At 37.8% G+C, this 14984-nt stretch overlaps 1 protein-coding gene across 1 annotated transcript in view; it reads left to right on the top strand.

Moving 5' to 3' along the window:
• The window catches only part of LOC126416772 (gem-associated protein 8-like), a 58243-nt gene that overhangs the window by 867 nt on the left and 42392 nt on the right, over window positions 1-14984 (top strand). The window lies entirely within an intron of this gene.

Raw genomic sequence — 14984 nt, 5'->3', positions numbered from 1 at the left:
CCTGTCAGCATTTATGGTAAACTTACTCTTTTAACATCATTGTGGTATTTGTTATACGAACACAAGGGAAAAGATGATGATATTTTTACATGACATAAATCTATTATTATTCCTTGTGACAGTTTGTGTTTTACCACCCAAATGTTTCTGTGTCTGTTTCTCATATCTGCAAAAACTGTTGAAAGAGGGAACAGTAATCTCAGAGTGATTGCCTGACCAGTCAAGAATTGATGAAATATGAAAGTGACGTAATAGCATACTGTTGGATTGTATATTTGCACAGTTGACAGAGAAGCACAATTTAGGAACATATATTTTATTATATTTGATGTGTTATACAAAGACATACTATAAGGTATATAGCACAGAACATCTGGCATAGTTACCGAAGAATACAAATAACAGGCAAAGAGATCTGCACACCCAAACCCACTGCCAACATAAGAAATATTTTGTTCACAAAATTCCAACACCTGCCCTTTAACAAATATTTTTATGTGCTAATATTGAGCACTACACCATCTCAAAGCACTATGCACAGAATGTTATGTTGTTAAGCCATTCAGTTTTAATTGTTTGTGGAGTTTATCTGTACTGAGAGGCTTGGTCAAGAAACCAGAAAACATTTCCTCTTTTTTAGGAGGTACTTAATAAAATGCTGCCTAATATCAATGTGCTTAGATTGCTCACTTGCTCTTTGGTTGTGAGCTAAATTGATTGTGCCCATGTTGGCACAAAATATGTTGGTTGGTTCCATAATTGTGTGTCGCTCCATTTCAGCTATAAGAGTAATTAAGCATAGTGCTTCTTGTATGGTGAAAGACAATGCCATATATTCAGCCTCAAGAGAAATCAAAGCCACTGTTCTTTGTTTCTTGCAAGACCAGGATATTAATCCTCCCATCAACATGAAAGAGTTACCTGACATGGAGAGTCTGTTATGCATTTAATTTCCCCAGTCTGCATCATTTTAACATTCCAGAATCTAGTTTCTTGCCTTACAGGACCTTAATTTGTAAGCAACAATTCCTTTTAAATACCTAAATATTTTTCAACTGCAACCCAGTGCCTCATTCTAAGGTCTGCGCAAAATTTACTCACAGTATCAGTGGCAAAGGCAATATCTGTCCTGGAAGTTTGAGCCAAATATAAAAAGACTTCCTACTAACTCTAAATAAGGCACTTCCTTTCAAACAAGGTATTTCCTTTCTGCATATTTCATCTTCTTCTGCTACTAACAACTTCACATCTTGTTCCATAGGTGTGGAAAGTGTTTGCAATTATTCATGACAAATTTTTGTAGTATTCTCTTTGTGTACATCGATTGGTCAATTGATAGTTCTTCTCCGTTGTCACTTTTTACGGTCTTCATACCAAGATTCATCTGAATGATGCATATCAAATTCAGATTGAAGTTGACCAATGACGTCACCAGTATGGCGGAAATGACCATTCACAACAACTCCCGTACTGCTTCTATGACGTCATCACGTAAACATGACAACATACACGAAAATAGATTGAAAAACCACCAAACAATTATTCCTCCAAAAATATAATGAAGCTAATGGGACAAGTGGGGGAAACTGGGGTTTTCTGGGTGGGGACAAACTAAATATAAACACACACCACTGCACCAAATGACAAAAAACACTAAAATAACAAGACACCACAACCTTCCCAAATACCACTACACACATAATCCACTGGACTCGATCCCTTCTCTTGACCTATATAGGTCAACAGAAACAACCGATACCTCACTATAAATCCCAAAAATGTCACCACCACTGCACTAAATCCTACCACAAAAACAAAAAGCCTAGAAAATTAAAATTGGAATCGAACACTTCCCTTGACCTGTTATCCTTAAGACATCTCCACCTATAGCTGTCCCTGGTCTGAGATGCTGGAACTTTTGGTAAGCCTCATTTCTTCATGACACAGTGAACACTTCATGACTTCAGCCAACAGGCGGAATAGCTGAAGAAATTTTGTTAGAGACAACACACTGTCCCCCATCATCGCCGACAACAGAAAACTGTTGACCTTGTCAGTCATATCCATACCTACCAAAGACATAAACAAAGCAATTTACCAAAATTCACACACAATGAACAGAAGAAAAAGTATCATAACGTCAACATAACAAAACCAAAATCGTTAACTCGCTGAAAAATATTCTGCTGGAAGCACAGTCACCACCGTTACCACACACATGTAATACTACCACACAAATGAACCTCCATATACCACATAACACGCTACCCATAAACACCACAAGAGAGAACCACCGACCGCAACAATACGCCACCTAAAACAAACCACACTTGCAAACTAAACTATAAACATGCCCTAACCCACAACACATAAACACACCACCAGAGAGCACCACCAATCACATCACAACGACACCTACAAACACGCCACTCTCACAAACTAAACTCTGCACCATCGTGATGTCACTCCACAACAGCCCGTCTAAGGCGACAGGTGGAATCGGACACTTCTGTAGACCCCCAGAATCAGCTGCTGACTGACTCATGTTAATTCTTGTTAGTGCTTTGTGTAAGCACTGATTCCAGCAGTATCCACTCTGTTTAAGACCATAATTGCTCCTTTTCAGACACCAAATTTTATGCTTTTCTTGAGGAATTTTCAAACCTTCCTCTTGTTGAATCACAGAATTTTTTTTCTCCAGTTCTGCATTGAGATATGAAGTCTTTTCATCCATGTGCTGAATTAATCAATTTTCTTTTACAGCAAAGGACAGGAGATATCTTAAAAAAGCATATTTCACTACAGCTGAGAATGTTTCTTTATAGTCCATGCCCTCTATCCGAGAGCAGCCTTTAACTACTAAATGGGCTTTAAAATTTGGCATTGCATCTTTCGGGTTTTTGATACTAAAGACCCATCTCACTCATCATTGTTTCTTTTCTGGTGGTGCATCAACCCATTCATTCTTGGAAAGGGTTCTTCAAGTATAAGAGGTTCATCATTGAATGTTTGAGCAGCCATTTTATTTGTTGTGTGTGATGAAAACTGTGAATTTACATCCTTTGCTGTTTAAATTTTCTGGATCTGATTATCCATTTCATCGTCAATGAACAAATCTATTTGTTCCTGAACAACTTCTTCAGGTACCTTTGCATGTTCTTGGTCATCATCTTCAAGCTTAATGTTCACACACACTCTCTCACCATTTGTTTTGTTTTCATCAGATTGCCTCTCTGCTAGTTATTAACCTTATCTTTTTAGAATTTATGAATCTGTAACCTTTGGAATATACACAGTATCCAATAAAAATACATTTTTCAGATTTAGAGTCCCATTTTCTTTAAGATGTTTGGGATTTTGTGCCATGGCCATACATCCAGAACTTCTTAGATGATCAAGATTAGGTTTCTTTCCAGTCCAAACTTCATGGGGAACCTCGTTTGGTACAGCTTTAGTAGACGGTCTGTTATTTAGAGAGTCTACAGTTGATACTGCTTCTGCCCAATAACATTTTGGTAATATTGCATCTTTTAACATGCTCCTTGCTTCGTGGTCGCTGAGGTTGGTGACCACTATGTGAAATACTGTCCCAAGAATCTATATTGCATTGGTGCAAGTGATCATGGAAGTGTGGACTTTAAGAAGTAACAGCCAAGAGTGGGATTACTTGGCTACAGTGGAAACACTGCTGATGTGCTGCCTGATGCTCAAGGAATCCAGCAGACTATGGCTGTTGACCGGGTACGCTGAGGGTGGATCCAGGAGTTGGAAGAGCCATGTAGAAGTTAAATCCACCAAAATAAATGAAGAAACAGAGAACAAATTCCAGTGTTTGAAGTAGATTAGTACTTGATTAATTGGTTAAGGGTTTTAATGTTCTCTTTTTTTTTTTTTAATTATTCATCAGAAATAAATAATTAATACATAACTTATAACTATCCAAGGGAATGTGATTTGTATGACCTATTTTAGCTTTTTAGACAACACACTGTAATTGTGTCTTCTTATCGGTCTGTCTTTCAGTTATGGCATGAAAACTGGCAAGTATTTTGCTCGCTTTGTCCTTTGTTCTAAGGAAATAAACATGAGTGTGTCTTAAAAATCAATCAAAGTAAGGAAACAACAACTGCCTCCTACAGATTTTTGTTCCATAGGCCCACTAATTTCTGTATGTAACGGCTGCAAAAGCTCAGTAGATCTATTTTTACTTTTTTAAAATGGTAATTTGGCTTGCTTTCCTTGTGTACAAACATCAGAAGATATGTTACCACTGTTACTATCATTTACCGTGTTTCCATGACTTTTAAAAAGGCCATACTTTTCCTGTTAAGATGTCAGAGTCTTCAGTGCCATAAAAAACCTTTTGCAGAATAAACTGGACAATTATTTCAAAGTTGAAAACATCTCAATAAAAAATACCCTTTTCGTTACTTGCTGTGGTTATCACACTGCCATTCTGGTCAATTATTTCTGCGACACTTAAATAAGAAATTACCTTGTTTCCCTTATTCGCTATTTCACTCACTGAAAGCAAATTTGTAGCAACATTCTTCACCTAATGTACATTATCTTCTGTAACAGTTTGTGTGTACTTGTTTTTCCATGCTTTGTGATGCAAAGTGTCCCATTCCTTGGCATTTATAACATCAAATATTTTCCTTCTTTTTGTATTTTGAATATAAAGCTGTTTCCCTGTCCTGGATAAGATATTCTTGTACATTCTGAACGTCTTGTTATATCTGTACTTTCACACTGTCTTCTTTAATTGGTATCCCGGAACACTCTATGCCCTTTATAATGGGGAATACGTATCAGGTTGTCCATCTAGTAACAAGGTACCAATCCTTTTATCAGCAATGCCAAATCTGATATTTCTTAGACATTTTGTAGTGTGGATGATTTTTTTTTTTTTTTTAAACATTCATCAACATTTTTACATTCATCTGAACATGTGGTGATAAGTTCTCTTGTCCAACTGTTGATATGCTTCTACTGCAGACTTCGAAGTTGCCTAATTCTCTGGATCCATGAGCTTCTCAATTTGTGGCATCTGGACAGAAGCCATTTGTACAGTTGCAATATAATTACCGTAAATTATAAACTGCTCACAAACAATGTTAAGTTTTCTACCATTTTCTAATCACACTTATTCAGTTCATTCTTCCTTGGCCCATAATCTCATAGATTGTATATTTAAACAGTAAAACAGTGTTGACAGAGAAACATTATTTAGGAACATATATTCTACTATATTTAACGTGTTCCTAGCATTATACAAAGGCATACTACACCAAGGCATACAGCACAGAACATCTAGCAGAGTTACCTGAGAATACATATAACAGGCAAAGAGAGCTGTACACATAAACTCACTGCCAACATAACAAATATTTTGTTCACAAAGGTCCCAACACCTACATACTGTAGGCCTATATATGATGTGTAACTTTGTGTTTGCGTAAGTTTAGAAAGAGTTACAAAAATGCTTTTACAGCTTTTATGAATCTTTAATTCCATTCACTTTTGAATTGTTTTCTTCAGCCAGTTACACATAGTTTACAGAAATCTAGTTTTTTAGAATTTTATTTGGGGGTTGTGTGTGTGTCGGGGGGAGGGGTGCACAGCATCAGTATGATTTTTTTTAAAGAAAGATAGCATGATCCAAACAGGCTGTAATATTATTTTCTAGTTTTATTTACCTACATTTAACCTGATATGTATATTTTTCTGAATGTATTGGAGCAAGTATTATTGATTTCTACTGAGGTAAGAGTGAAAACTCTGTTTTTCTTCCTCAAGGGTGCTATGTCTCTCACAAAAATAGCTTTTATGTTATACATTATTTTTCATTATAGTTTTCATTTATAGGCGCTCTTGAGCACAAATAAAGTTCATAAGATTAATTAATAATTGTAAATGCAACCTACAGATTAGTTTCTGAGATATGCTTCTTTATACCCTGAGTCATTCCTGATTCTTTGATATTTTAACCTAGCAAGGTGATGCACTGGTTAAGACAATAGATTCACAGTTGGGAGGAGTGGCGCCCAAATCCCTGTTTTATCATCCAGTTTTAGGTTTTCTGTGGTTTCGTTGAATTAAGACAGATGTCAAAATGGTTCCTTTGAGAAGGGCATGATGAATAGCCTTTCCCATCCTTGCCCAGGTTTTTGGTGCCTTGCATAGAATGTGATACCCTAATCTTCCTTTTTGATATTCTTCTCCAAAGTCGAGTGTATGGGTTAAAGTCCTGGTGTGGTACATGTACTGTTTTATGTAAGGTAGCTTCGCACTGGTGTATACATCATTTCAAAGTGAAATATTCACTCTGGAAACAAATGAATTGCTTTGGATAAGCCATTCCCTTCAGTGTCCCTTCTCTTGGGAGTGCTGCTGTCTCAGTGCATGCAGGAGAGCTACTGACAATTTTTAATGGTAGCAGAGAGCTGCTAATAGGTGGAAGGTGTGAGGCACATTGTGAATTGAGCATGGTTTTAATGTCAATAAATTTAATGCAGGTAGTATTGTATTTGGTACTGTTTGTGAATGTTCATCTCATTATAGGTGCTGGCCAATATTCAGCTCTAACAGCTTTGACTTAGGCCTACGCACACAGTTTATGAAATCATAATTTATTTTTAATTCTTCTTTTATTTTGTCTTTTTCGAGTTTACAATTGGTTTATGAAATAATGGCTTGTTATAAGAATCCCAAAGTGTCCTATTTGCATTCTGTACAAGTTACCTAGCATTGTGTTGAGGCTACTACATTTCTGCCATTGATAAGCTGAATTTTGTTTTTGTATCTGCATGTAGATGCATACTTCTCAAATTTCTGTTAAGTGAATGGCAGAGAATACTTCCCAGTACACCAGTTACAGCTTCTTCCCATTCCATTCAGGCCTGGAGCACAGTCAAAATGATTGGTTAAATACAACTGTGTGTGCTGTAATCAGTCTAATCGTGTTCTCATAATCTCTACAGGAGTGATACATAGGGGGTTGTCATATATTCCTAAATTCTTTACTGGAAGCTGGTTCATGAAACTTTGTCAATAGGTTTTCTGGGGATAGTTTTCATCTATCTTCAAGCATCTGTCTTTTTCAGATCCTTTGGTACTCTGTGAGTCACCCACGGATCAAACAAAGCTGTGACTATTCTTGTTGACCTTCTTTGTATATCCCCAATATCCCTTGTTAGTCCTATTTCATACATGTCCCACAGCAGTATTCAGGTATGAGCTACATGAGTGTTTTGTAAGTCTTTTATAGAGTGATTGTATTTCCCTAGCATTGTGCCAAGGAACAAAAGTCTGCTGCCTGCTTTACCTGTGACTAAGCCTATGTGATCATTTACTTTCACATCCCTACAAACTGTTACACTTGGGCATTTATGTGAATTAACCAGTTCCGGTCCGGCACACAGTTTTAATCATCATATCAGCGTACACTCCACTGCAGAGTGAAAATCTCATTCTGGAAACATCCCCCAGGCTGTGGCTAAGCCATGTCTCCACAATATCCTTTCTTTCAGGAGTGCTAGTTCTGCAAGGTTCTCAGGAGAGTTTCTGTAAAGTTTGGAAGGTAGGGGACGAGGTACTGGCAGAAGTAAAGCTGTGAGGACGGGGCGTGAGTCGTGCTTGGGTAGCTCAGATGGTAGAGAACTTGCCCGTGGAAGGCAAAGGTCCCGAGTTCGAGTCTCTGTCTGGCACACAGTTTTAAACTGCCAGGAAATTTCACTAGATTTGTAATTTATGGATAGGAAAAATGACGGTCAACATTTCTTTTTTACCTGCCAGTAACTTTCTTGGGGTGGAATAAGCATATTTAATGTAAATGTAATTGATCTCTTGTATCATTCTTCAGTGTATGAGAGAGAATGGGCCCAATGCTGCCGTGGGGATATAGCTGTTGTGAAAAGAACAGTAAGTGAGGCTTGTAGGTCACAAGGCAATTTGCTGATTGCAGGGCTAGTTTTAACTTCCAAAACACCAGAAGGTATTCTTCTGACAAATGAAAGGGGACTCCATTTTAATGGAGGTTATTTAGTGGATGGACAATGGTTGCTGGTTGGGGAATAAGTGGAGCATAGTAATTAACTTTTCCTAGAAATACTTGAAAGTCCTTTATGGATTTAGGTACAGCCATGTTGTGAACAGCCTCTTCATTGAGGATATCGCCTCGATAAGTGACCACAGGTTGAAAGAAAATATGTATCAGAAATTCACATTTAAGACCTTTCAGTGCAAGGGCCACAAAAACCAGGTGTGGATTGCAGCAAATGTCCTTCTGTTATGTGTCCAGTGACCAGAATATTGTCAAAATAATTCATGCAATGTGGAATCCCTGGAATAGCCTTTTCAAGAAACCTATGTAATTTGGCAAGGGCACTATACATACCAAAAAGTAAACTGTTATATTGATACAGTCCGAACAATGTGTTGTAAGCCTAAAATCTTCCTTGCGTCTTTGCCAAGAGGTAACCAGAATCATGCTTCAACTGAATCAATCTTAGAGAAGTGCATGCCCTGAAAGTCTAGAAAAGTGTATCAGGCAAGGAATGAAAATCAGCTCTTACTTTCAAGTGTTGATAGTTTGCAAACTGTATCCACACAGCTGAAGGGAGCCAGCAGGCATCCCAGTCACCAGTAACAGTGGAACCTACTTGCTTATGAGATGAGTTGGTCGGTTAAACCTGTCGTTGTTCTAATGTGTCTAGTTCAGTCGCAACCTCATTGTTAATGGGCATTTGAATTGGGAGAGCTTTGCAAAATCTCTGACTTGCTGTTGGCTTTAAGACAACGTGGACCTGAAAGTCTACCACCTTCTTCAGGTCTGGTCCAAACAAGGGCACAAAATGTGTGTGACATGTATCAATGGCATACAAAGTACTGATAAACTGATGGAGTGCTCTTCATAATGTAATGAATGTCCAACTCTGGTTCATTCCATGTAAAATCACAGATATTTTGGTGGATCCTAAGGTGATCATTTCACAATTTAGTCATACAGGGTGATTCAAAAAGAATACCACAACTTTAGGAATTTAAAACTCTGCAACGACAAAAGGCAGAGCTAAGCACTATCTGTCGGCGAATTAAGGGAGCTATAAAGTTTCATTTAGTTGTACATTTGTTCGCTTGAGGCGCTGCTGACTAGGCGTCAGTGTCAGTTGATGCTAAGGTGGCGACCGCTCAATAGAAAGCTTTTTGTGTTATTGAGTATGGCAGAAGTGATTCGACGACAGTTGTTCAGCATGCATTTCGGACGAAGTATGGTGTTAAACCTCCTGATAGGTGGTGTATTAAACGTTGGTATAAACAGTTTACAGAGAATGGGTGTTTGTGCAAAGCAAAAAGTTCTGGACGGCCGAGAACGAGTGATGAAAATGTAGCACGCATCCATCAAGCATTTGTTCGCAGCCCAGGAAAATCGACTCGCAGAGCTAGCAGAGAGCTGCAAATTCCACAATCAACTGTATGGAGAGTCCTACGAAAAAGGTTAGTTATGAAACCTTATCGTCTGAAATTGGTTCAGGTACTGTCTGCAGCTGATAAGATTAAAAGAATCGATTTCTGTGATTGGCTGTTCCCTCAGCTCGAACAAGAAGCACAACAATTCATATTTCAGCAGGATGGAGCGCCACCACATTGGCACTTATCTGTCCGTAACTACCTGAACGTCAACTACCCGAGGCGATGGATCGGCTGCCAGGCAGCCCGTGACAGAGCACTTCATCACTGGCCTCCAAGAAGCCCTGATCTTACCCCCTGCGATTTTTTTCTTATGGGGGTATGTTAAGGATATGGTGTTTCGGCCACCTCTCCCAGCCACCATTGATGATTTGAAACGAGAAATAACAGTAGCTATCCAAACTGTTACACCTGATATGCTACAGAGAGTGTGGAACGAGTTGGAGTATCGGGTTGATATTGCTCGAGTGTCTGGAGGGGGCCATATTGAACATCTCTGAACTTGTTTTTGAGTGAAAAAAAACCTTTTTAAATACTCTTTGTAATGATGTATAACAGAAGGTTATATTATGTTTCTTTCATTAAATACACATTTTTAAAGTTGTGGTACTCTTTTTGAATCACCCTGTATTTTGTTCATTGATACCTTCATGTTTTAATAGTAAAACTACCAAATAGCACTGTCCTAACTCTAACCATTTTTGATAAATTAAGGTTTGAAGACTCAAGGTTGTGTACCCAGTTATTAGCCAGGTACCAATTTCCCTATTTTAAGAGGTATACTACAGACCTAACTTTTTTATGCATCTCATGTGTAGGCCACTAAGCTGACATAATACATAAAAAGTAGGATATTTTTGTGAAAATGTTGAAAAACACACTTTTTCCATGCTGTGCTCTAAATTTGTGATTTTAAAAAAAGTCATAACTTTACCTAGGGAAATAGTAGAGACCTCATCTGGTGCAATGCAATTCTTCATCCTAGTATTAAGTATAAATAACAATGGAAAGAATCTGCCATTGAAATTAGTAGTTCTTACCTTCTCATAAATACTTCTCCCTCATAAAAAAAGTCAGATTTGGTGAATTACGAAGTCCTGGGGGTGGGAGGAGGAGGAGTTATGTAGACAGTTGAATCTCAACTTGATTTTTTGCTGAAACTTTTATACATCTGGTAGCATCTTAGATGCAAGGTGCAAAGAAGAATATTCTAATTAACCTTATTCATTGGTGAAACATAAAATGAAAATGCCATACACGTGCCACCCACATTCAACACTACAGGGAACTGATAAATAAAAACCATGTGTATTCCTTGAAAAATTGTTCCTAAAATATTTGTGGTTGACCCTGTAGGCCAGAATTGCAAACAGGTGAGAGCTGAAAAACAGTTATCAATTACTTCTTTTCTCAGTGTGTATGTTGTATTTCACTGTCAATTGTTTATTCAATTAAAGTAGGCAGCTTGGATGCAGAAACGAGGTGATGTATCCTTATTCTGTTACTGTAAATTGAATAGATACTGTAGTGAAACATAAGAAAGGGTGCAAGCAGTGAAGAGAGACATTAATAATTTTTTAAGTATAGACCAGTATATACAGATATAATATTCTGCAAAGAACAGTTTCATAAATGATGTGGTGCTTGGGAAATGTTCCTACATACCAGGTTTCATCGTATTTGAAAGCCTGGCTTGCAACTGTTCCTGAAAAGCATTTTTATGAGCATCCATAGCAACAGTACTGCCGTCTGGATCGGTTGTAAGTCTATTCATTAGAAAGGCACTATTAGTGAAACCTGTGTTTCAAGAAACCTTATATGATTTCACCTCCTGCAAAGAAACAAAAAAAACATATTAACACTCTGTATTTCATAGTGTATTTTGTGCACAAGCCTTTCAGATTAACTGAAATAAGTCTTTTCTGATTGTGAATCTTCTTGTTATTTACCATGGGAGACACAAAGTTTTTTCTGCCTTGTACGAAATCTCAAAAAAATATTGTTTTCCTGAAATGTCACAAGGTCTTGTTTCACAATGTCAGGTAGCATCTTTTGACCACTTCTGTGATCTGGAAGAGCAGTTACACCACTGATCTCTTTAAATTTTCTTAGTACACTTACTATGTACTCTGTGACCAACAGTAGATGCTGCCCTGACAATGCCACAGTAGTGGAGCAAGTGATATAACTTGAATATGTTCACTGTTAGTTGAATTCTACATTTCTGAGTGAGGAACTCCATTACGTTGGAAAAATATTTACCCTGTCCACATGGGCACTCCACACAATACAGTTGCTAATATTTTCTTTGTTTCTTCACAGATCAAATCATATGAAGGTTTCTTAGAGCACTGGTACAGTACAGTGAGGACCATTTCAGGAACCTGATCATACCATGTATTTTTAGTGACTGCCACTAACACCTTCCTAATGAAGGAACTTCCAATAGATCCAAATTGGAGCACTGTTGCTATTGATGCTCATGAAAATGCTTTGTGGGAACAGCTGAAAGCCGGGCAGAATGTGGCTTTCAAATACACCGAGCGAGGTGGCGCCGTGGTTACACACTGGACTCGCATTCGGGAGGACGACGATTCAATCCCGCGTCCGGCCATCCTGATTTAGGTTTTCCGTGATTTCCCTAAATCACTCCAGGCAAATGCCGGGATGGTTCCTCTGAAAGGGCACGGCTGACTTCCTTCCCCATCCTTCCGTAATCCGATGAGACCGATGACCACGCTGTCTGGTCTCCTTCCCCAAACAACCAACCAACCAGCTTTCAAATACAATGAAATATGGTATGTAGGACATATTTTCCAGGTGTCACATGAATTTAAAGATGTTGAGATTAACTGCGTGTCTACTGTTGAGATCAACTGCATGTCTACTGTTGAATGACAGTTCCTATCGTGGCCCAGTAAGAATGCTGTTTGGGTCCCCTTCTCCAATGTTGTATATAAGATAGATGTCCCATCATTACCAAGACACAGTGTGTGGTTGAATAAACTTGACAGTAAGTGGCATGAAAAAATCATCTCTCTCACCTTTATGTGAACTCATTTCATTTTTGTATTGAAATGACAAGTAAAATAGTTATATGCAAGGTGGAAGAGTTTTAAAAATGCAGTTTCCTTCTTTATATTTGAATTTGTTTATGAAAATGTTGTTTGCACCATTGTTATATCTGTATATACTAGTATATATTTAAAAGTTATTAATGTCTCTCTTCATTGCTTGCACCTTTTCTTATGTTTCACTGAAGTATCTTTTTAATTTACAGTAACATAATAAGGATACATCACCTTGTTTGTGCACCCAAGCTGCCTCCTTTAATTGAAAAGACAATTGACATTGAAATACAACATATACATTGAGAAAAATAATTGATGACTGTTTTTCAACTCTCATCTGTTTACAATTATGACCTACAGGTCAACCACAAATATTTTAGAAACAATTTGTTAAGGAATACACATGGTTTTTATTTACCAATTCGCTGTAGTGTTGCATGTGAATAGCATGTGTATATGGCATTTTCTTTTTATTCTTTACCAATGAATAAGGTTAATTAGTATATTCTTCTTTGCACCTAAGATTGCTGCCAGATATGTAAAAATTTCAGCAAAAAGTCAAGTTGAGATTCAACTGTCTATCACGACAAATGATGTCTTGTAGTTACCTGGTTTTGCAGAGAATGAGGCTGGTAGCCACTACTGAACGGAACTCATTTACCTTTTTAGGGCCTGTTATGGAAACCCACTGCACTGTATCACTATGGCTCTGGGCCATATGCAAAATGTCAAATTCTGTTGAAAAGGTTTTTTTGGGCCACTTGTGCTGTTTCAAATGCACACACAGTTAGCTGCAATTTCCATGTAAATGCTACGAGACAAAGCCGCCATTTGGATGCACGTTAATAACTTTCAGGTGTCTTGGCCACACTTTTTATTATTTCTAAAATTGCCTTAAGCTTTTCAACAGTCCTTCATTTTCAAAGGCTATAAAATACAACACAAAACTGGTTTCAGAAAATATGAAAATGTTACATTTCACTATTGATCAGAGACATAGTACACTGAAGAACCAAAGAAACAGGTACACCTGCCTAATATTGTGTAGGGCCCTTCCAAGCGCACGGAAGTGCCACAGCATGATATGGCTTGGACGCAACTAATGTCTGAAGTAGTGCTGGAGGGAATTGACACCATGAATCCTGCAGAGATGTCCATAAATCCATAAGAGTACAATGGGGTGGAGATCTCTTCTGAACAGCATGTTGCAAGGCATCCCATATATGCTCAATAATGTTCATGTCTGGGGAGTTTGGTGGTCAGCAGAAGTATTTAAAACCAGAAGAGTGTTCCTGGAGCCACTCTGTAGCAATTCTGGATGTGTGGGGTGTCACATTGGCCTGCTGGAATTGCCCAAGTCCGTCAAAATGCACAACAAACATAGATGGATGCAGGTGATCAGACAGGATGCTTACATATGTGTCATCTGTCAGTGTTGTATCTAGATGTATCACGGGTAGGCTCTTTTTCTGGCTGCAGTGATGTCGGAGATTTGATGTTGTACTAAATTCCTGATATTCACGGTACACTTGTGAAATGGTCGTAGGGGAAAATCCCCACTTCATCACTACCTCAAAAATGCTGTGCCCCACTGCTTGTACACCGACTATAACACGATGTTCAAACTCACTTAAATCCTGATAACCTGCCATTGTAGCAGCGGTAAACGATCTAACAACTGCGCTAGACAATTGTTCAAAAACAGTCAGTTATTGACAAAATTATTTAATTCTTTAATTTTTTATTTTTATTGTTTAATTTTTTATCTATCCAATTAAATAATTTTGTAAGTATAAAATTGTTCAGTAGATACATTGTATCTCATCAACATTCTCAATCACAAGACAAGTGCAAACCACTGCCGAGAAACAAATAATGAACCAAGTGGACTAAAATGCTAAGCGGCACTGGATGCGTGGTACATACTACATTTGTTTGTTCACAGCTACAGTTTCATTATCACAACATACAAAACAAATTCATTAGTAAACAGTTTGTGGAAATCACTTCACAGTGTTTTACAAGAGGAGGTTTTTTCTTGTTTACATAACAGTGCATCACAAATCATTTGAATGGTCAGAAATAATACATTGGAAGAGGTCGCTGAGTGGTGCTAGGGTACATGAGGAAATGATTTGTTAGAAAACATTTTTTGACAACTTACATTGTATAAATTAATAGCATCAGTAGAAGTTCATAGATACAATGTTATAATAATTTACAACATGTAGAAACACCAGTTGAGACATTTAGCGTTTGCTTATACAGAGTGAGTGGTAACCATGCATTGCCAGTTCTGCCAATAAGAGCAAATGCATAAGTACCATAAAAGAAATTCAGACAATTCGTACATTGGTGATTGTGCTACCTGACATAACTTATTTCCTTTCACTTGTATAACGTATCATAATTTTTACAGGAATCAAAGATAACTCTTACAGA

Source organism: Schistocerca serialis, chromosome 8 (genome assembly GCF_023864345.2).
Source record: "Schistocerca serialis cubense isolate TAMUIC-IGC-003099 chromosome 8, iqSchSeri2.2, whole genome shotgun sequence".
Lineage (NCBI taxonomy): Eukaryota > Metazoa > Arthropoda > Insecta > Orthoptera > Acrididae > Schistocerca > Schistocerca serialis.
Note: the sequence above shows the minus strand (reverse complement) of the source record. Positions and strands in the feature narration are given on the sequence as shown.